The 25193-nt window shown below is 35.0% G+C and overlaps 1 protein-coding gene across 2 annotated transcripts in view; it reads left to right on the top strand.

Moving 5' to 3' along the window:
- Positions 1 to 25193, top strand: part of LOC122710817 (semaphorin-2A) — a 545106-nt gene that overhangs the window by 397341 nt on the left and 122572 nt on the right. The gene's annotated exons all lie outside the window — the stretch shown is intronic.

The raw sequence follows: 25193 nt of genomic DNA, 5'->3' as shown, positions 1-25193 counted from the left end.
GAGAGAGAGAGAGAGAGAGTGGGACGCGTTTTTTTTTTTTTGAAGAAGAAGAAGAAAAACGTCACGCAGGTTACACATGAGATTATTTAGCGGCTGCTGCTCGATTAGCTTGTCGATTAGCTTTTCATATCAACAAATTCGCGTTGTGCACCGCCGTCTCTGTCTTCGGATCCGCACGATTCCTTTCTTCGCCTTGACTCGACGTAACTTCGTTTTTTTAACCTCGTCGATCGCGTTTCCTGTGTCCTCTTTTTATTATTATTATTATTTTATTTTATTTTATTTCTTTTTTTTCTTTAGGATAGATGCATCGATCGATCGATGCGCTTTTGTTCCTCGCTCCATAGATTATAGCATTGCAGTTATATTTCAGCGACTCTGATGGAATGTCTTAAAGTTTTTTGAATTTAATTTTATTATTGGACGTTATTATCATTTTTCGAGGATAATATAGAGGGAATTTCTTGATTCTGATTTATAAAATTGGATATGAATGTATGGTAACTGATAAATTTTCTTTTAATTCGTTTCATTTATATAGTCTCTATCTTTAATTATTTTTAATTTATTTCGACATCAGGGAAATATTTCTAAACTGTAAGTAATCAAAAATTTTTCCAGAATATAGAAAAATTTAGAAAATTAAGAATATTTAACAAAATTTGATTATTTTATTTAGTTTAACGAATAATTATTTTTAATCTTTAATCTTTTCGGTATTATTTTAAATACTTTGATCATTTTACAAACTGGACAAGATTCAATTTCACCAGAATCGCTATAATAAAACTCGAATTTACTAGACATTTACTAGACCATCCAACGATACCAACTGTTACCATAATCATCATCGAGAATTCTAAAGGTGCTACGCAGGTGCGTGATGGAGATCTTTAAGGCCTGTCATCCTTATCCTTTATACACTCATCGAACTTATACAGAGATACATAGAACACAAAACACGTATATACAAAAAAAAAAAAGAAAGAAAGAAAGAAAGAAAAAAACATACTCTTGTACATTTAGAATACAAATAGAAGAAATATAAGCAAATTTCTCGTACGAATCTATTCAGCATCCGATTTTTACATTTGCTCGAATTTTTGCACGAGTATCTTCTTGGATGCCAAAGATTCGAATGAAGAAAAAGAAAAAAAAAAAAGAAATATCTTCGTATATACCTCTGAGCCTAGAGAATAGAGTAAAATCCTGCTCGACGATTTTTGCCAGATCGAATCGGGTCTCGATCGAGCAAGAAATCGTTAAACAAATTCGAGACAGTTTCGAAAATCATCGCGGATCGATGCTCGGATGTCTCGTCTCGAGCAATGTGCAGCTTCGACAAGATGAAGAATGTCGGCGGGCACACGTTTCTTTTCGTTCCTTTATTCGATCGTGTCGTTCGATTAACCCTTTGAGGTTTCGACATTTTCATGGATAATAGGATAAAATTCTTCGAAAGTTGTATCTGTAACAAGATACGTTTTTATTAAATTGAGTTTTATTAATCAATAATATATATTAAATATATTTTTATTTTATTATATATTTAAGTTATAAGAATTATGACTCTTTTTTTAATCATAACATTTTCTCTTGAATATTAATCTCTTGTATCGTTATGAACTTAATTAATTCTCTAATTAACTGCAAAAAAGAAAAATAAATAAGCAATTATATTTTATAATTAAATTATACCAAAATTTATGAAAGTTTATACCAATTTTTTTGTAAAAGTAATTGCAGTAATCGCAAAGGGTTGAAATAACACGATCCACCGATTCTTATTCCAATATCTCCCTTTATATATCTGTAAAAAAACGCGTATATCAGCGTTTCCAACGCTCGATTAAACGTATTAGAGTCGTTTCTCTTCCGGTCCGAGGACGTTTGTGTGTACATAGGATCGTCATAATAATAGCGTATGGTATTTTTATAAAAATTCTGATCGGAACGACGCAATCGTAGACCGCGAGGAATATATTAGCGTTCCCCATTCTTCGCGCGAGACAATTTCCTTTCACCTTCTCTATTTTTTACCTTATCACAACTCCCCCTCTTCCCCGCTCCTCCCTCCCCACTCTTTCCCCAAAACGACACTTTCTTAGTATTTTAGTATTTTAAATCTTTTTTACAAATCGTATCGTATATTTACACGTAGAATTAGTTTATACCTTATACTTTATAACGTAGGGACAAGGATCGTCGGGAGGGGGGTAATATATATCCCCTCGCGCGATCGCTTCTACCAACAGAGATGGATGCTAACCGGTGCTGTATTAAACAATTCGTGGAACGGTCGCTGTTTCCTGAAGACCCAGTTCGCCATCGTTAGTATACATACGTGTAGGCTATAAAACATAGACCGTAGCAAGGTGATGACGCATCTTTCGTTTTGTATGCGTTTTGTATATGTGTGTGTGTGTGTGCGTGCGTGTGTGCGCGCGCGCGTGTGTATGTGTGTATGTACGTACGGATTTAAGTTCCCTCAAAGGCGAAGAACGACGATCAGGATGAAGCAAAATGACGAGAGGATATAAAAGAAAAAGAAAAAAAAAAGAGGTAAATATAATAAAGTGAATATAAAGAGAAAGAGATAGAGATAAACGAATAATAATAATAATAATAATAATAATAAAAAGGAAAAAACACCGACGCATAATGCCGTCGGTGATAGTTTCGCTCTTGTCCTTAAGTTTGTACATAAAACTCGTTCGTATTGTTGCGTGGTTCGCGTCGCGGCCGCTAGAGGTCCGCGAGTCAGTCCTCCTTCCTCTATTTGGACCGGAAATACGAGGACCGTGGACTAATCGAGACCAATCGTGGAATGCGAGCGAACCATTTAGTTATTCTTGTACAGAGATTTGGAACCGCCGCGTTCGACGATTTTTTGTTCTGTATCTATCATCTCGTCGCCGGCATACAAAGATATACACTGTCAGATAGTAAGAGATGCAGACTGTGCGCGTGTGAGAGAGATAAAGTGGACGATTGCTCGACACAAGCGAGAAAGAGAGAGAGAGAGAGTGAGAATGAAGAGATATATAAATATATATATATATATGAAAAAAAAAAAAAAAGAGTGAAATGAAAGATCGTAAGATTAAACACAATAATCGGTAAATTAATCCTGGAAATATGTACTTATTATGAGCTTCAAACAAGTATTGGATAGTATTATGTCGTAAGATTAAGGAGTAATTTTCGAGCAAATAAGGAGATGAATCTTGAAGGGGAATACCTTAGACTGTGCGTCCTATGATCGATAAGTTCAAGAGTTGCCTTCAAGACTATCGGAGAGAAAACATTTTCTTTTTCTTCGGTTTCGATCCACACAGAAGCGTGTTCTATGACGTAGGGGGGAGGGGGAAGGGGGGGTGGGTTTGTTACACACGTTCGAACACACGGATTCCACGGAGTAATCAGCGTGACGTGGATGCGAATAACGAGAATCTAAATGACGAGTAACGAAGAGAGAATGAAAGAGAATGAGGGTGTATAGAGGACTCGCGTGTGTCGTGACGAAGCGATACGTATAGAATAGCGATATATCGTATATATCGTCTGTGGAAAATTATTTGAAAGAAAGGGGAGGATATAGAAGATGAATGGAGCCGGTGAAAAAAAGTAAATAGTGAAGCGAGAACAAGAAAACAAAAAGAAAAAAAAAATAAACGCAGAGAATTACTAAGATATACTAATGTATATATCTTAAACCAGGAATCTCGCGTGTATTCGTCGAAGATTGAGGGGGGGGGGAGAGGAGGGGGGAAATGGACGGCAATGGATCGAGAAATAGCGTTCAAATAGCTAAAGGGATTAAAAACAAATTGAAAATGGCGCGAATCTCGACGAATGCGCGTTCAGACTCTGGATTACGAGTCGGCGTGATCACGGAAAGCAATCTAAGATGAACTTAACGTTGTTAGATATATTATTTGTAATATTATCGGAGTACTGTATATTGCGTGGACAGGATCGTTGCTGTTGGATCAAGGAGGGAGTTGGACGGAATGCAGAAAATTGTACGGGAGATAGATGAGCCGATATTCTGTGCTAGAACGACGAGAAAATTCCCGTAAATCGATTCGAATGAAAGATGATTACATAGAAACCGTAGAGACGAAGTTAAGCTACGCAAGATGTGAGAATGAACATCTGAAAATCGGCTTGGGGACCATCGAGTTTGAGGAACTCTCTCTTGATTCGATCTAACAGTCACGTTCGTGCCAACACGAAGATAGGTTATAGCTCGATTTAGTGTACGCTGTGCGAAAAAAAAAATGGCGTCTTTGTGACGACAGTTACTTGAGATATATGAAAGAGAGTAAGAAAGTGCGAGAGAATAAAAATATATATATATATATATAGAAAGAGTGGGAGAGAGAGAGAGAGAAAGAAAGAGAGGAATGTGAAAGAAAGAAAAGCGAGAATGCTCTAAATGAAACACTTAACTATGATGACTTATTACTACGATACAAGGAGGAGAGTAGGGTAGCCGGTAAACGACTAATTCAAATATATCATTAGGACTAGCCGACGACTGTCTTAGGTTCTCTAGATTTCTGTACGGAATCGATTTTTATTTTCTGGTGAACGTGGGAGGGGATGGGAGGGTGATTTAATTACCGAATTTTTGTTTTTTTTTAAACACGCTTCTTTCGTTGTCTCTCCGCCATCTTTTGTAAACGTGACCACGTTGAATTCACCTCGTTGAATCTTAGTTTTGGACATTGTGTTCTTTTCTTCTCCTTTTCTTTTCACATTTACGTTTCTTTTCTTTTTTTTTTCTTATATTTTACGCGATATTAATACTGTCTTCTCTGTAAAAAAAAAAAAAAAAAAAATAAAATACGTTTCCGTTTTAACGTCGTTTCGTTAACGACAATCTCCATCGATCATGATAGAGAAATTTCGCATTCATGATAGAGAGAACGAACAAGAGTGAGAGAGAAAAAGAGAATGCTGCGTGAGATTAATCATTTTTGTATTCCATAGAATTCGTTTCACGTCATCATCGAGTTATTATTTTTACCGTCCTTGCCACATTCAGTTTCATGCCTTTTGTTTGTCTTTTCCTTTTTTTCTTTCTTCTTTTCTTTTTTTTTCTTTCCCTTTTTTCGTACTTCTTTGTATTGTACTCGTCCCTCTCGACTACAGCGATCAAGGGTAGAAAATAGAGTCGGACGAAAGTACATCGTGAATCCGAGAATTCTCTTTTTATTTTCACGAGAGGAAGAAATTTATTTCAAATCAAAAGAGGCGTGGCTCGTTTCGAAACTTCTTTCGCCTTCTCGTCCGATCATCGGAGTACATATTCTTCTTCCGTTGATACTCGCTCGAAACGTTCTGTTCGAATGGCAATGATGCATGTAACGCGATTAAGCTTATATTCGTTTTTTTTTCCTCCCCCCTTCTTCTTTTTCTCGTTGGAGAAAAAGAAACGTTACACGCGCTCTGTTATCGATTAAATTTGCTACCGTTTTCGTGCCAATTCAGTCGAATTGACGCGCTCGGAAACGAGGAAAATTTCACGTGCGAGCGAGTATCGAGGAATTTTATCCCTTTTCGTTTATTTCTTTTTTTCTCTCCCCCCGAATTTTTTCGATAATTGTATCGATAATCTTTTATCAATCGACGTCGTTTTTTGATGATTTTATTAGGGTAGTTTATCGGGGTAGTTTGTTAGTTCTTTTTTTTTTTTTTTTTTTTTATTTAATTTTCTTACGATCTTACTTTCTTTGGATTCACGCTGCACTTGCGCCACCTATAAATAATTCACACGTATCTACGCGTCCGCGCGATTATCATCAAGTTGAACACACGACTGTAGACACTCTTTTTTAGTTGGAAACAACTTCGTACGGTAAGAGACCCTTTAGATATTCACCTAATACCTAAACCTAAACATCCAATCGCTATTTTTATCAAAAAAAAAAAAAAAAAACATGTTAAAAATCTTTAATAGTTATCCATTGTTCACTATTGCTATAATAAAGTTTTGCTTTAATAAACGATGGATTCGTATGTGCTATTTATTTCATATACCCGTGTGAAAAGTTCCTTATCATTTGTTTAATAAATGATATATGACATAAAAATCTTGAATTGTTCTCTATCTTTCTTATTGTTAAGAAGCATGACTCCTATATAGTATTTTATGAAAAGCACATTTAATATTTTTACCAATACCAATAAAAATTTTTGAACAATTTCAAGAAATATTTGTAAACTAGAAGTCATTATCTTCGAAGTTTTTTCTAATTTTCATAGAATTGAATCACAATGAGTATCCTTCTCACGATTGATTTCTGCTCGATCCAATTAATAGAGCAATCTCAATTACGCTCTTCGTGCTCTCTCGTTTGCTATCGTCTTCTGGACGACATTTACTCTTCCAGATTCCACGACGTCATTCTCGTGGAATCGACGGTTTCTCCATTATTTGACGTCATTCTGGAAACCGTTGACGCGATCAGTGTCATCGCATCATTCATCGATCGTTCAAGTTTCGCGGCAAAATTCATCGATGACGTGTTTCATACTACTAGTGCATTTAATACGCGCGATGAAAAGGTCGTGAGAAAGCGCATCTGATGGCTCTTTACGAAGAAGATTAAATATAGAGCGACTGTTTGAAGAGGACAATGCCGATCGACTCGGTGATAGAAGCGAGCAAAAAGTGCACAGGTTGATCAGGGTCGTAGAGAGAGAAGTTTTTTGCTCGTCAGCAAGAGTGTTTACACGTGATTGGAGAAGATGTTTTAATTAATGATTTCCTTGTACCTTGAAACGATTCGATTTTAGAGGTAGATTTGACATCTTTATATATTTGTGCTATGCTTGAATTTGGAATTTTTCTTTAATATCTTATTGATTTTTTTATTCTTATCTTTCTCGTATTTTAATTATATAAAAATGCATAATTGATAGAATGAAAATATAATACAATATTTTATTTTTATAATCACACATAAGATTTTATAGAAAGAACTTATATAAAGTTTTCGTTGTTATTAGTTTATTCTATATTTATTTATTGTGTTTATACAACTATATAATATAGTAAATAAGCACTGAATTTTTTTATCATAAAATATTCAATATCCATAGATCGGTAAATTATACTGATAGATATATACGGTTGAATCGAATTAAAGAAAATATCGCATTATTAAAATTATCGAAATTTAATCGTATAGCGTTTAGAGACAAGCAATCAAGAATATTCATTATCCTCGTCAATCCATTGAAGCGATATCGATTTCTATCAATCGAAAATGTCGACATTTTCCCGCCAAATTGGTTTCAATTAAGCGAGACGATTAAACATTAACAACAAAAGATCCGTTTCAACGGTAAACCCCGTGGCGTTGGATCTTTTTTCAATCCATCGATCGATCGTTTTATTTCATTAACTCAAATAGCATTCCTTTATCGAATTCGTTAAAATTCATCCGAGCAAAATTCTCCCTGGCCGTATTTCGGGCAAAACGGAGGAAAGCATTGAACGAGATTTTCAATAGTCCATCGAAGACAGGTAAAAGTGGTTTTATTTAAAGTTGGCAGCGGATTGAACGGTTCAATTTTCGTCTTTTTATGTCGATTGAGCGCCGTATCCGCGCTTTCATCGAGCCCGTTACGAGCAATGGGGCCTTTGAAACTGTTATCGACCGTATTTAGAAACGATTTAGGCGCGATACGTCGACGATAATCCGGAATACGTGGACGAAACCGTAGGCAATTGGCGGCAAAGCGTTACGTTTTTTGGCTATCTTTATTGATTTTCCGCGGCATCACCACCTTTGTGAATATTTTACTCGTTGGAGAAGCCGACGATGGAATTACCTGGATGCCTGGATGGCGACATCCAGGCTTTTGTGAATGCTCATTGGACAGATATCGTGCTCCTCCTGAGATTACTGTATCTTGTCTAATACAACCATCATTTTTACATTACAATGATATGAATCTATAAAATGAATTCTAAAATAAATATTTAAAAAAATATCGATAATTATCTTCTTATATTTTAAATCTATATAATTTAAACAAGATGGGAAAGAATGGATGTTTGAATCGCATCAGAATATAAAGGAGCAACGATTAATAATAAAAAAATTTGAGAATAATAATCGTTATTTGAGAAATGTGATTAATTATATTCTGACAATTGTATTGAAAAGAACGATGAAAAAATTGTATCAAATTTTCATTTCGTTCATTATTAAACCGTAAACAATTTGTCCTTCGAAATTTTATGTTTTTGTGCGATCCGATATGCGTTATTAATACAAACGTTTAATCAATCGAATTAATCGAAGCGAGTGATTCGATAAAAATATATGTCAAAAGCAGGAATAGTAGCCATAGCTAGGAGAATGAAAAATTCGTTGAGCGCACGTGATAAAAACGGAATAACATGACTCACGTATGAACGAGAATTGTTTTTCCTCGGGGAAAATTGCTCGATTGCGCGATCATGGTCTGGACCATCGACTTTGATAGCAAATTCGCAAATAGAATAAAAGAATTTATTTTACATATCCTTTAATACGAAGGAGATACGCTTCGAACGAACGAAAAGATTTAAATTTTATTTTAAAAAATACTCCATTATTAATTCCGACGTTTTTTTTTCTAATTTAACAGAAAAAGAAATTATTCGATTATCCGATAGGGAGCCAGCTTGGATCGAATTTATCCTACAATTTATGAGAAGAAGATATAATTTTCTTGAAGAACACTTGCCCCAAGATAAACGGTCCACCGTGGAAACATGTGCATACGTGTTTCGAAGAGGGACGATCAATTCTGCGAGATATTTGGAAACCGCGAACGCCGCTTAAGCTGGCTTTACCGTATGACGTATGCCACGAGTCGTTCCGCTCGATGAGAATCGCAAAATCTTATGGGGGAGGTCGGTTAATCTGTAAAATATTGCAGACATATCCTTACTTACGCGCTTTGCCGTGCGGAAAAACGTATCCATACTTGCCCCGGGGACAAAGTTTATTCTATCTGTAGGGAAAGTAAACACGTGCAGAATATATCTTTTTTTCTTTTCTCTTTTTTCTTTCTTTGTAGAATAATATTTGCCTTTATCCGTATCACTCCGTCCTTAACTTTGAATTACATATTGTTATTTCGTTTCACGAGATTGGTAATATTGTATTATAATACTAAAATATTCTGTACTATCATACTTTTTATATCATTTTCTAATAGTAAAACGAAAAGACTAATGCTCTAATCCTTGAGATTTGGTGAAAGTTTCTGTAAAATTAATTTTTAAGATAAGAAAAATTTGCCAAAATTAATGATGATTTTTTTAACCGATTCGATTTCAATGTGGTTTGAATGTTAGAATGAGATGGAAAATGAAAAGTTTATTTACTCGATCATTCCCTAAACTGAATAGGGTAGTTTATAATTTATCCCTTACTAGATCAGCAATATTCGATTTCCTTAACATTGTATTCCCTACATTGAGCAAGTTCGAGGGAAGCACTTATCGTTGTTATCCGTCACTTTCCAGATATTCATAGTACCGTGGTTCCATTAGCTGAAGTTTATGCATCTACATGGAGAACGTTGAAAATTAATTCGCGGGTAAAATAATCAACAACAATCATTTATGTTTATGATATTCTATTTATAAATATCTCCTTTGACCATCGAATTTTAAATTAAAAAAAGATCTCTTACATTCTCTCTTTGATTTTATAAATAAATAATTTGTCATTAATACGAATAATATTCAAGCTTTCCTCATAATTTCTCAAAAAAAAAAAAAAGAAATAGTAATAATTACTACTGTACCTTCCGTACACCACTATTAAATAGTATTCGAAATTTTTTCTTCAAACACGCCTAAGCCACGTATAACACAACGTATCACGATATATTGCATCCCGGAGACTTCTGGCGCACAGCTGAGTCTCCGGCCAGCATCGTTGCTCGACGATGCGGATAATACGGTTTTAACGAACTGTTTTCCATAATGCAAGTAAAGCATTATCAGGCTGTTGAGTACAGTATAGCCCTATACGTCGGATATTGGAAGCCGTTAACTTTAACGCCTCGATCCATGCCGCTCGAGAGCGGTATTATAAATTCCTCCCATCTATTAGGAAAATACAAGAAGACGAGAGGGATGGCGCCTATCCTGACGCATGATGCTATAAAAATTAACGACACATCCGCTAAAAGGAAAATATGAGGTTTTATCTGGGTAAGTTTTTCTGTCTTTTTGATACGATGATAAAAATAATGATTGCGAGAATATTATATCTTTAAGCGATTATGCACGCATCATGAAAATTTTTATATATTGTTTCAATAATATATCATATTTCAGAATAACGTGTTACGATAAAAGTACAAGATTATGATACAATAAGAAAATTCAGGATAATTTATTAATATTCTTCATTATTTCTAATAATTGCAAAATTATTATACTTTATATCTTTTCAATGTTCTAAGCTTTTAAAAATATTTTTACATTAATATGTCCTGTAACAAACTTGAAACTTTATAATTGAACTTTATAAACTTGATATTCTCAAAATATCCAAAATATAATAGCATCGAAGTTTAATGTTTTCGATGTCGCGAAATATATAAAGCAGAGAGACGTGTATTTTCAAAAAAAATTGAATTAAATAAAGAAAGAAAAACGAAGAAAGAGAAGGATCGAAGAGGAGGAAGAGGATAAACGAAAAGGGAAGTGCGCACAGTTGGAAAGGGAGGGAAAAATAGAAGAGAGGGCGAGATGAGAAGCGGACAAGCAGGAAACGGAAATTTAATTAGCGGGACACACTCGTCGGACGTATCCTTATTTTCATTGTTTTCCACGGGCCCACTCTGTGGCAGGTTGTTATCGTCGAGCTCTGAAAGCCTCTCGAATAAAGGCCATCTTCAACGCCAAGCGCAGCTTCGACCGGTGAATTATATTTTCGAAACCGGAACTGAAAGATAAATGGACAATAAATAGGAAATCGAGGATAAGCCAAACAAGAAATAAAGGAAAAAAAGGAGGAAGAAGAAGAAGAAGAAGAGAAAAAGGAAATAGGGGAATAAAGAATCGGTTGCATCAATGAACAGGATGACCAGGACGCTCGATGAAATCTGTTTTAGTCAGCGTTGGTCTGTAATTGAAAGCCAATCAGTAGTTGTGATTCATTTGAGAATAGTCGATCTGTACTTTCCTTTCGCAACGAGAATTTCCTTTATTAATTCGTTTCGTGTAGCTTCGTTTCTTTCAAGTAATTTTAAATTCATCTTCTTCGATAAAGTGCATTCGTGTCTTGCTGTTGGATGAATGGATGATTATATGAAAAAAAATTCAAAGGAATGAGCTTACAGTTGAAATGTACAGGAGAAATAAAATAATATGCAAATATTTCGTTATTTTATTATCCTATTTCTTATGTATATTTAGTAATAATTAAAATTTTATTTTGAAATTGTAAAGAAGCATCCAACATTGCTCCCCTGACAAGAGAATTATTCTACAACTATTTGCTATTACAATTCATTTCGAGACACCTTTCAAAAATAAAGAAAAGATTAATAATTATCAATAATCAATAATCAGAATCTGCACAAGCCTATTACTTGCCATTTATCGTACACAAATCTTCGTCCTCTTTCTACCACCTATCGTTCTCGTGACGAATAGGCAGCACGTATAAAACTGAGGGGGTAGTGGATCGTCGTGCGAACATATCTCACCCCAATCCGAGGAGACAGCGAATTCGAGCATTGTTCCACTGCTCTGCCTTATCACCGTTCTCCAATTCCCTTTGGAAGTGTTCTCTACACCTCGAAGAAGACCCCTGTGCGATTCTCAAGGCCTCGAGCGGAGCCAACTCGATCCTCGGCCGTGTCGTGTATCCACGCCCACCGGCTGCACCGAGTCGATGGCCATTGTACTTTAAACAAAGCGGCCGGCGTGAATTGTACGGGATTTAATGAAAGAAGATCGGCCCACCCTTCTATCCGTCCATTAGAATGGCGGCCACTCTCGACTGTCTTTAACCGGCGCCGATTTCTGAATTATTGAGAACACTTCTCATGAAATCGGCCGCCAACCCGGGGGTCCCGTGGAATCTGTTAAACGAACTGTGAACCGACGTCGGGGAATTTTTCATACCGAAAGGATTCTGTCTGTCCCTATACCCGAACGTTTCTCGTTCATTGTCATCGATTTTATTCGAAGGTCGTGCGAAATTAATGGGATAGATGGGCTTTGAAATTTTTCCTGTTTTTCTTCTTCTTTTTACTGGAGGATGAAGCTGACGAGTTTCGTTCGAGGGAGAATCTGTTTCTGTAAAGAAGCGTACGAAATCATAGACTTCTCGTTTACATCGAATTCAGATATTAATTATAAATGATATTTGTCTATATCATTTAATAAATAAATGAAAATTTAAATGAAATAGCTTCAAATAGTGTATTTGCTCGTAGAAATATTTAAGTTTATCAATAATCGTTTTTAATTTATTTTCCAACTTATATTAAATAAGTGTTCATTCAAGATACATTTAATTAGAAAGGTTTAAACTTAATCTTTATCTTTAGATTGATGAGCGGTCAAGCGTAGTACCGCGAATACCGCTACGCGGCGCAGGGTTGTGATCGGTTCTCGCTGATGATTTTGACACTACGTGTATATAATAACTGCCGATCGGGGAGATAAATTTAAAAGTTAATATTTATTAATACGTGTCTATAAGTGTGATTGCTGAGAGTTTGATTGTGTGTATACCTGGTTTCCCTGCTTCATCATCCCATCGAGATACGTGAGTCTGATTTAATTCCTTATTATTTGGAGTGCATTAAAAGCACTGAAATTCTTGTTAAATTGTTGCAACTCTATTTGAATTCTTATTAAATTGAAATTATTATTTGGTAATTTTGTTTGAATGTACAATTGATATTTTATTTGTGTTGAAATACTATGAACAAATCCCAGTGGATTTAATTTATATGGACTAAATTGAATTGGTCCATCTTAAAGATATACATAATATGGCTATAAATTATAATACAACATAATGACAATAATATAATAATATTTATTTCTATTTTTATTGTCATTACATTAATATTGGTAAATAATAATAATTCAAAAATATTTTCCAATATGTATATCGTACGAATAATTACCACTTATATATAATATAATTCCATAACAATTTAACAAACAATAGAATACATTCTTCTTTCTTCTAATAATTCAAGTTATTTCCAATATTCTCGATATCTGTAAAAAAATAATCTCGTCATTATTTAAACGCTTATTTAAACTTTCTCACAACTTCTCTCATCGCGCGTTACCCAAATTACCATAACTCCTTTATTATAACCCTCTCTCTCTCCGGCATAGGTTATCAAACTTTTGAACGTTGTAACGAAAGATAGTCGAATCGAGAACGGTTCAAAACGATTCGTGAAACGTGAAAATCCGTGGCAAGTTTCTCGATTGCCTTCTTTAGTTTGCTTTCGGGAATCGTCACGAGACCGCCGGTCTTACCCCGGCGGAAGTGGAAAAAACGCGTCGGATAACTTAAACACAGCCGCGCTACAATGTAATTACCCCCGGTGAACTTTTTACTTTGTTCACTGGATAAATGCACACAGTCTCTCGACGCGCATCTAGTGGTAGTTTACGAGGGCGGATCGTTCCTCGGCGTGTTCGTCGAAAATTTCTCGGGAACGCTCTCGGTGAGAAAGTATTCACCGAGAAAAGTTGGCGGCGTTCAACCACCAGCCACCGCTTAGTTTCACGCGTCGAGGAAAAAGCTGGCCCGTCCTCGTACGAAAGTTTGCGTACGATTACCTCTCTTTTTCTTGCCGCGGCGTTTAACAAGAGGGAGAGACGAAGAGGTCTCTCCGCACGGCGATTCGCAACGCCTCGTGGCGAAGATACTTGGAGTATACTCGTGAGGGAGGGGGGTGGGACGAAGGGGTGGCTTAACGATGGCCGGGCAGGGATAAGGGAGAAACGAGTTGAACTTTTTGACGACTGGCAGCATCGAGCCACGAGATAAACGTCGCCCTTTTACGAGTGCCGCCAGTGATAGTGGCCGGCACGGGTCAGACTCAGCCGACATTGGCGTAACGGCTTGTTTTGTCAGGCGCCGCCTCGAAAGACACAAATCACTCACGGGGAGTGAGGGGAAACGATCGGATGGGTCTATCACGGAAATCGCTGTGATGGCCGTTCCGAAGAGTTTCGGGAGAAAAGTGGCGCCGTGATGAGAATTGGAGATCTTTGGGGCCGATGACGGTGGAATGTTGTGGATGCAAATCCAAGAGCCCTGGAAAATATTTAGTAGATAGAGTCTTTTATTTATATGACTTATGAGTGAAATTGAAATGCTTCCAAGTATTAATAGATGTCGAACTATATATACATTGTATATAAATGCATATAGGTATTATTGTAGCTTTATATATATATATATTGTAAAATGTTTTTTTCTTTATGTATAATTAGCAGTCGATTATTCGGACAAATCTTTAGACGCTATTATATTCTTCTTCTATACATTTCTATACATTTATGATAGCACGTGTGATTCATTAATTATTCATCTAAATGCATTGCCACATCATAGCAAGTAATATATAAAATGAGTAAAATAATATCACTCAGTTCTTCGAAATATGAACGCAAAACATAGAGTGTCTCACTTTGTATTATCATCTTGATTTACGTCATTTTTTCCGCGGCAAAAAAATATATTTCCTATTTCAGATAAAAATCAGGTTTCAAAGAGAGCACGTTTCAATATTATTTATATACGTTTCCATAGATAGACGCGTGGAACTCGTGAATGAAGATTAAATTATTTTTTTTTTTTTAAATAGAATCGTGATACATCGGTTGATGCAATATGTCATGATACTGATTGTAAGTTATAATCAGTGGACATAAATTTATAAAATTAGAATTTCACGACACATTGGCTCGCGATATACACGTGACGTAATAAATAAATTTAAAATATACAGCTTATAAATAATTAATCATCATGGGACAGAGTTGAATATGCACGTCAGTCAGGCATGAAATTAAATCGACGGCGGACTTTTCCATAGTGTCCATCGCAGGGTAGTAATGGTGTCGATTATATTTGGAGATATATATATAGGAAATTGAAAGCTAATTGCGTCGAGAATTAAAGGCACCCACGTAGCTCGTTACAACGTAATATCACGTATGCATCGTGGGTGCCAAGGGATCAATAAAACCATTTAAAGCCGATTTCGCATTTAGCGAATAAACGAACTCTGGTTACCGTTTGTTAAAGTGAAATAATAATACTATAGCTGCTCACATGTTGATGGAGATTATTAAATTTCAAGGGGAAAGGGAGGGGAGACGACGTGTAATTATGTTCGCGCAACATCTATCGTCTCAATGGAATATGATTAATATAAAATTCTTTTTAAAATTCGTTTTACATTCACTTAACCCATTAATTACTTACGTAATTAAAAAGATACAGATACTTTTCTCGATTTTAATTCTTTTGCGTGATGCACATGATGCGTCATTGGTTAGGTTGCACGGTTTCAAATGGATTAAGTCATCTTGTTTCAATCTCGGCTAATGGTGTACTATAATATGGATCAAGCCTAATACTTGACTCTGAACGTGAATAAGATTACCGGTTCCTCTTCGATTAAAAATAATGGAACAGATACGCCGTTCATCTTTACTATGAAAATTATTTGACGTAATATATAAATATAATACGTAAATTGTACGATAAAATGAATTATCAATTTTTTGTAAAAACATTTTGTAAAATGAAATATTACGTTTTTAAATATTTTTTTATATCAGAATTATATAGAAGGCTTTCCATGAATTAATTTTTCATAATTTCATATCAAAAAATTCTGAAAAAATTCATTGAAATACTCTACACACTCGAAACAATTTTATACAAATTTTCACAAAGATAGCAAAAATGAATAATCATAATAAAACATTTTAGTATCCCATTTCAGAATTCATTCTCTTTTAACTTTCTCTAACACATTCATCAATTACACGTAATTAATGTACACTAATGTAGACACATCTTAAATCCAATTATCCAATAATCCTTGTCCCTAAACAAGGAAAAAAAAAAACAATGATTCCTCGCGTGGAAATATGGTCCAGAATTTGATGAGCGAAGGTTTAATCGTCCGAGTTGGTTGAAATTTCTGGTACGACCGCGAGAGAAAGAAAGCAGATCGGGGAGGAAGCGGACAGGAAGCGGATGCCGCGGCGCGGATCGACGAAGTTTCGGGCTTTCGCAGCCTTCCACGCGGAAACGTTCTCTGATCTATCGCTACTTTAAACCAAAGGAAAAGCTGCGGCGATCTCGGTGGTTTTAAACGAGGGGAAATCGAACTTTTCCAATTGATTCGACTTAAACTGACTGAGGGGGGAACCCGGCCTCGGTAGAAACATGGTTCGTGCATCGACCATCTCCTTCCTTTTCTCTTCCTTATCTCTTCTACGACCACTGTCCTTCTTCTAGCTGCGACTTTTCTTCATCGATTTCGTTTTCATCTTTCGTCTCTTTGGAGGGACGACTCTGTTCAGGGAAAATATCGCGAGAAATTTATCGAGATGGAGTAGGATTCATTTTTGCATTGTTTCACGTGCCCAGTCCTCGTTGATTATAGCGGAGCTTAATAAAAGAGAGAGATTGGAAGTCGTGGTTTGAATTGTTCGAGCTGTTGATCGAGGTTTCGGGTTTAGGCCGCGTCCAATTGTTCTTGTATTTCCTCCTTTCGATTGTGTTGCGATTGCTTTGTACAGATAATATGAAATGTCAGTTTTCTTGTTAAAGTAAAGACGATATATTTTTTTTTAGATAAGTTAGTTATATCATTAATGAACAAATTATTGATTAAAATTTCTTTTGTAAAATATAACCAATGTAAGATACATTATTCACGCTATTTCGATCTTTCACTTTCTTCTACTTTCATCTTTCTAATAATTCTGAATTACCAGAAGACAAAAATATTTCGATTCATCTTCAATTCCAAAAAAAAAAAAAAAACCAAATCATGAAGTCTTCTCGATTCACAGACGAAAACCCAAGAAAGATTTCCTTCTTCCCAATATCATCAAACTTGTTTCGACAAATCGCGAAAAAAGAAAAACTCCGGAGAATTAGAGAACCGAAATTAAAAACTTCAATTACACACGATATACGGTTGTTCATCTTACTCTCGTGTAGTTTCCTCGTTTTCGAAAGTCTTCCTTGAAATATTGGGAACTTGGCGTACGCGAAGAGTTTCGAGAAGACAATAGGAAAAGGGAAAAGTAATTTCGGCGGGGAGGAAAGCAGAAGGAAAAGCAGGAAGGACGTTCCAGGAGAGAAACGCGGTTCGTAACGCGATTTCGAGAGATTCTATGATGCGCGATAACGTTGCACGTACACACCCGGGGAGATTGTCAGGCCAATAATGCATTTCTCCGTGGAAAAATCCGGCAAAGAAGTAGGTTCGGGCCAGAGATTTAGTCATTTAAAATGCATAGAGTTCATAACTTATTCCCAGACGACTGCCGCCACCTTCCCCCCCGCGCCACCTATCGCAACCTTGGCTCCCTATCTTTTTCCTGGGGGGTCCACGTTTTCCATGCCCTTACGTTGTTTTCGATCCCCCCCCTCTCCGCACATTTTACATTGTCAACAAGGCGCGGAATCAGGCGATGATGGAACGCGATATCGAACTCGAACACCAAGGAATGAAAAGTCGAGGGTATACCACTTTCCATTACCTTTCATCGATTTCACATCGAATCGTATTTTATCGCCCCTTGTTACGGATCTTTCCCTTCGACCCGCCAGTATTTCCCTTTGGGTTGCTCGATGAGCCGAGAAAAAGTTTTTGGAGGTTTAAGTTCAAGTTCAGGAAATATTTACATATTTGGCGTGAATTGATATTTTTGAAAATGTAATTGAAGAGGTGGAGAGAAATATTTGTTTCATCGAGTATGATAATAATATACACTTACTTTTAATATATTTTTGCGTCTTTAAATTCTTCATAAACGCACGAAGATCCGTATTTTAATTATGTATGACGTTATTTCACCACAGTTATATTAGAAAAGGTTCTTAAAATTTCAAAATGAAGACGATCAATAGCTTCTTTTTTATTCAGAGCTGTCTTCAAGTTATTTGAAATAGTGTGCTGTCTTTTCTCGTTCTCATATTTTTCATGAAATTATCTTACGTTCGTTTGAAACGCAATTCGTGGAAGTGTAATAGAATATTATTCTCATCTTTTATTTTCATAATTAATTGTCTTTTCGAAATTTCTTTTTCCTTTTTTCTTTTTTTATATATATATATATATAAACGCACAAATGGATAACATTTAAAAAGCTTTCAACAGCCACGTCAGGAGAGAAAGCTTTTCTTCTTTGTACCTCTTTAAATGTCGTTATTAAGAGTTTTTCATTCGATTAAATCCACCTATCATCGCCGTAGTAAAAAAATTCTCTAACGCAATTACGCGCAACGTGTAACAGGATTTCCTGCAACACTCCATCGAATTAGCGTTCGCGACGGGCACAAAGGAACAATTTTAACGGGTTAAAAGCGACACAGCGTTATCTTTGCTAACCGTTCCACGATAAAACGCTGATATCGATCCGATAACACGTCGTTAATAATCGATATCCCTTTTAAAGGGCGTTCTTTAAAACCTGATGCTTCTATTTTCTCATTTTATCCCTCTCGTTTTTTATCTCTCCCTCTCTCTCTATTCTTTCCTTAATTTCCCTTTAATCCACAGATAAAAATCGTTTTCTCTTACAACAGAAATCCTTGTTGTAAAAACTTAAATTTGTGTTAAACTTCTGAAACATATTAATTTTCGAGGTTTAAAAAAAATTTTATTTTCCATACACAGAGAAAGACAATAATCCAATTGTAACACGTTGATCAAGTTAATGATCAATTTTACCTAACCCTTTCAATCTAATCGATCAGATTTACTAATAATATTTCAATTACAGTTACGATTATAAAGAAATGAGAATTTTATCCGGGCACAGAGTATATATTACGAATCCCACTAATTAAATTTACCAGTGAAATCGTAACACTGTTGGATAAAGAGGCACGCAAGAGTCTCGGGAAACGAATCTCGAAACAAAGGACACGGTGAAACGGGTAGGCAGGATTCACCGGTGTGAAGTTTAACGAGAACGAGCCATCGCGATTCGCGACAAATGCGAATTCTCAGTACGAAACGTGGAGAAGTAAAACGCGAGAAACTGTAAAAACCGGTTAAAAGCGGGGGGGGGGGGAGAGAAGCTGACGCGGGAACGCGAGTGAATTATTGCGCAGCGCCGAGATTTTATATTTCTCTTGGCTTCCGCCCCGTGGACTCACCTTTCGCGCCCTCCGCATAATGGTTTAATTGGACTCCAACACACGCGTCTAACAATTAACCGCGCACATGGGAGGCCGGCCACCCTTGAACGCGCCGCAGCCACGGCTAAATGTCACCATAAAGCCGAATTATATTCGGATTAAGCTACGGTAAAAATATATTTCCCCCTTGACGCCGGCCACGCGTTCCGCCCGACAGATTCTCCATTCTTCCCATCCCCCGCCGATATTATTTCATCGATTTCTGGATGAATACGCGTTACTTTTCGCCCGAGTTGCGGTTCGAGAAATTGCCCGATTTTATTAGCAGGAAGTTGTCCTGAGAATTGGGAAAAATACAGAGGGTTGAAGGTATTCGTGGATCTCTTTTAGGAGGATAGATTGAAGAATGGGAAATTAATTGTAATTAGCTCTATTAATTGAAAAAGATGAAAGTCATTGTGTGCATTCTAGGAATGAGATTGTGGAAAAATATGAATTGGGAAAAATATAAAGGGTGTTGAAGGTATTCGTGAATCTCTTTTAGGAGGATAGATTGAAGAATGGGAAATTAATTGTAATTAGCTCTATTAATTGAAAAAGATGAAAGTCATTGTGTGCATTCTAGGAATGAGATTGTGGAAAAATATGAATTGGGAATAATATAGAGGGTGTTGAAAGTATTCGTGGAACTCTTTTAGAGTATAGAGGATAGATTGAAGATTGGAATATTAATTGTAATTAGCTCTATTTATAAATTGAAAAAGACGAAATTAATCATGTGAATTTTAGAAATGAGATAGTACAAGTTTCATTTAAAAATAAAATTTTTGTTTTTATAACGCACAATTAAATTTGTGTGAATGTATGAAGATATATTGATTGCTAATTGTTTTATTTATTCCTTCGATAAAGCCTCGTTTGAACTTTTGATAGAGTTAGATCGTATTAGATCTAGTTGTGTGAGAGTTAGTGTACCTTATGCACTTTGGTAATTACATTCTGAATTTAGGGATAACAAGTTGATAGATATTTAACCCTTTGATAATGAAAGTACAAGAAATTCCTAAACCTGTTAAAGGAAGTGGAAATAAAATTTGAAATATTTTATAGACTGTTACATTGAAGAGATACGATGGAGAAAAGAAGTTTGAAATGACTTCTTCTCAGTTTTCGTCGCATTAGAATATGGTTAGTGGTACCTTATGCTTTACAAAGTGAGGGAAATATAGTTTTATGCTTTAAAAGGGATAAATGGATAAAGAAGCATCCCCAAGAAATTAATTTTCTTATGCAAAATAAGAAACTTTTCATTTTGACATATTAACAGAATAGTTTTTTTTAATGATTATATAGATTTATTTATTAAAAATTAGAAAAATTATACGATTCATTTGCATTAGTGTTTAAAATTTAAAAGCTGAAAATTAATCGAATTCTTGCATAAAGTAGTTTTTACGTATACGCTAGTAATAATTACACGAAGCAAGCGAAATATAACACGGTGAGCTTGTTCATGGGAACACCGGTATCAAGAAATTACTGGAACGTGAAATTAAATTATTTGAGTTACTTCGCACGTAACGCGCTTACATTGCCACAAGGAACAAAATTAAGATATGAAGTTTCAGTGATAACGAGTTATTATTTCTATCTAACTGAAACAATAATATATATATATATATACAATTGATCAAGATATTCAAAATCGACAAATGAAATATATAGTTTAAAACTATTGGTAATAGTTTTCAAAACAGTGCCTAAATAAATTTAAAAACAATTTTTAATAAAATATTATATTATAATATTATTATTAAATATTATAACTAATATTTTACGTATAAGTACACTATTAATTGTTATCAAAATATCTACTATATTCTTTTTTAATATTTCATTAATTCTTGACCGTCCATATTACCTATAGCACATTCTATTCGTTTCTTACTATCTCTTCTATTCACAGATTAATTTTCATGCTTAGATATTTATATCAATATATAGGCTTCACGTTCAAAATTTTCATCCTCAAAATAATTCCCATATTTTCCATTTCGTTATCCAATCGTTTTTAATTTAAATTATTTAAATTATTTAAATTTATTAAAAATCTTATCATAAAAAGGGTGCCTACTTATTTTATATCGCGATATTTCAAACGCTATAAAAACTTATCAATGCTAACGAGAAGTATTCGTGAGGAGAGAATAAAATTCGTCCTGCCAGCTTACTTTTCCCCATTTGAAATTGCATTTACCCCTTTACCACGGGTTCTTCGAGTCGCACATTAAATATTGATGAACTCGAACGAGTGTTCTGGAGCACGGTTGGTGCTTAATAGAGCCACTTCCCGAAGATTTCTCCACATTTTCATGCTTAGTGTTCCCTCCAGTCGCAACGGTAAGGATATCCAGTGGGGGGATACCGTCTTACAAGGGTGAATACCAGTTTCCAGCAACAGTTCGAGCAATGATTTAATAATGTGTAGAGCATTAGTCGGTCGGAGTAACGTATAAGCGGGGATAATCCTTTTAACCAGTTGTCTAGCAATCCCTTTAACCCTGAAACCTGGGCGACAACTAATTCTACCAGATATTATAGGGTAACAGGGAGTTATGTGTAAACGAGCCATTAACGTTGTGCATCGCATGTACACATGTTACGCGTGTTTAGTATTTATCCCCCTTTCTTTTTAATATCATTTTCTAATGTCGTGTTTATCTGATTCTTTGTCATAAATTTTACAAAATTGTTGTATAAATTGCTTTTCTGAATATCAAATGTAGAGTAGGGATTCATTTTTTTATTTTAGAATACACAATGTGAAAGACATCAACCCCCAATCTGCCACTCGATCGATCAAAGAAATGGAATAGAAATTACGTGATTATTATGAAGATTTCACTCTCGTTGTCTTAATTATACAGAATCTTCTATAGTATTCCGTTGCAAAATATTCTTTGAAAATTTTTTGTTAATACACAATCTTCTCAAAATCTTCTTCTCGTTTCAAAAAAAAAAAAAGAAAAAAACAAATTTTGCTCGACTATAAACAAATATCGAGGGAGTAAATTACTTCGTATTTCCAAGTGGAAATTACGTTTCTAAGGTATTAATAAAATTCCCTTCGTCCTTATCCTCGCACTAATTACGAAGAATCCCGAGTAAACTTCCGACATTTTCGCTTCTCTGTCCCTGCGAGTGGATACGGCTATGAAATTCGACGGAACTCACCACCTAGAGGGGTAGGGCTTATTACGAGACTTTCGAGTTTATTGCCGAAAGGGATGGACCTGTGCGTCGGGCAATTTTAGACTCCTTTGCCTTCGCATGGGAATACGTCTTCTTCCCCCTTCAGGCCATCGGCCGACCTCTTAATGGTAATTGGCCCGTATTTCTAACGAGTCTCCACGGAGGACCTGGATGACATTGATTTAAATAATCCATAGGGTTGAACGGATGCTTTAATTAGGCGGGTTTCGTGCTCCTTCCCAAATTCTTTGTCCAAATACGCAACTTCGAAAACTGATGGCTCGTTCTCGAATCTCTCGAGCATTGCTCCAACCTTTTATTGTATCGTGCCGTATATGAATATTCATGCAATCCTGTGCGTGCGTGAGCTAATAACGCTTAAATAAACTGGCCAATTTAGATTAGGGTCGTTTCGAGCTCTCTTCTTAGCATCGATTTCTTTGATCGTTGGTTCATTTCGTGAAGTGGAATTGCTTATGTGAGTTCGTCAAGGTAGAAAAATGAAATTGTTGTAATTTTTTGCGAAAGATATCTGATTGAAACGGTAATAAATATTACTTGAAAGAAGAAATTCAAACAAACTTCAGTAAAATATATCAAATTATTTCATTCGAGAGATTGTTGCGTATAATATTAAATATTATACAAATAGCTGCGATAAAATTATTAGAGTGCGTGATGTACAGAAGTCTAGATCTGTGAAAAGAGCAAATTCTATGTCTGCAGTTTATCCTGCAAATAGTTGCCTTTAGCATAAGTCAACGATTTGGAAAGCCGTAATGTACGACTGAAATCCGCTTAACGAACTTATCTGTCGTTTTCTATCGTACGAGAATATTTAATTATTAATCCAATAATCCCACGACACGTTTAGCTATATATGCATGTATTCCACTTGAGAAATTTTCAATGGTTTTTCGTTCAATTATATAATAAATTAGAATGTTCTAATTACACAATCGTGATTGTGATCACGATACATATTGTTAAATTATTCTATGTGAATTTATTTCGTTATCCAACTTGAAATTTATGATACGTGTAAATTATATCACATTCGTGTCATATGAAGAAAGCAATTGATTATATTTGATTATACATATTTTTTTTAGGAATCGATTCAAGATTAATTCGACCTCGACGTTAAATTTCAATTCTGTATCTGAAAGAAATTGCAGGAACAGAGCAAAAAGCATTTATCAAAATTTCATTGTAATATATTTCATTAAAAGATAATAAAGAAAACCAGTTCATCGATAATTGTAATTTTATCGTTCACATAATTCATTACGTATCTATAGAAAGTCATGAAAATAACTCCAGACGTATCGATATATTATTCAAATATCAATTTTTCAGAATAATTCGTTGAAATAATTCGTTCATATTTTATAAATGCAATTATATAGGTAATAATTATGCGATCCTTGGTAAAATCGAATACAAATTTACCGGTGTTTCGCTTTACATACCATAGCACCGGTGTCGGGCGAATTTTAAACTAGTCCCATAAATTCATTCCTCATCTGATAAATGTAATTACGCTCGACAACGTATCGTTAGTTGCTTTAAAATCATAAAAGTTTATTTTGTAGTTTCCACGTGGCGTTGATGCATACGGCCATTTGTGTAAACTCGGCGTTTATTCAATTATCATACCGCGTTTAATTAGCAACAATTATTATTAGCAGATATCACGTCCAACGATAATTCTTGATGTCTTTATGATACACTGCCATTGCTTCAATATTTAATTGCAGCTTTCATATCCTCGCACAAAGGATAAATTAATATCACGAAAAGCATCTCTTTTCGATGCTGAGTTATCTGAGTGTGTATAATGTAGGGGGATATAGAAAAATGATTGTTGTAATAAAATCTATTGAGATATAGTGGTGAATGATGCATGTACATTAATTGGTGTTTTCAATAATCAAAAAGGAAAAGTGGATTATAATAATAAACTTTGTAAAATCATTATTAAATTAATAACAAGTTGAAACAATATTGAAAATATTGTTATATTCGATGCTACATTTATTATTACTTTCATTCGTAATTAAATAATTGAAATATTTATAAATATTACATGATTCTTGTTCAATTGATTAGAATGCATAATTTGTTAATATGGTAGTTATATGATAACTGTACGTTAATGAAAATTTGAATTTTTTTAAATATCTTGGAGGATCAAAATTGACAAGAAATTGACAATTTTGAACGCTTCGATTATTTTACAAGAATTAATTTTTTGTGGCATAGAATATTGAGAAAGTTTGATGAATTTCAAAATTCCCTATTAAATTCCGAAAAGTTGTAACAATGTTGTATCCATAACTATAACTATTATAAAAATTAATACACAACAATCAATTTTCGCGTAACAAAATATTTAAAAAGTTTCACATCTTTCATCCCATGAGTATTAAAAAATTGTAATATATTGAAAACGTGATTTGTGACGTATTCGTTGTGTCACAAACAAAATTATTTATTCATATTCGATTATTCGTTATTCACAAT

The sequence above is a fragment of the Apis laboriosa genome, unplaced genomic scaffold (assembly GCF_014066325.1).
Source record: "Apis laboriosa isolate Shangri-la unplaced genomic scaffold, ASM1406632v1 scaffold157_cov153, whole genome shotgun sequence".
In the NCBI taxonomy this organism is placed as follows: Eukaryota; Metazoa; Arthropoda; class Insecta; order Hymenoptera; family Apidae; genus Apis; species Apis laboriosa.
The sequence above is the reverse complement of the archived record's forward strand: the minus strand, read 5'-3'. Positions and strand labels throughout refer to the sequence as shown.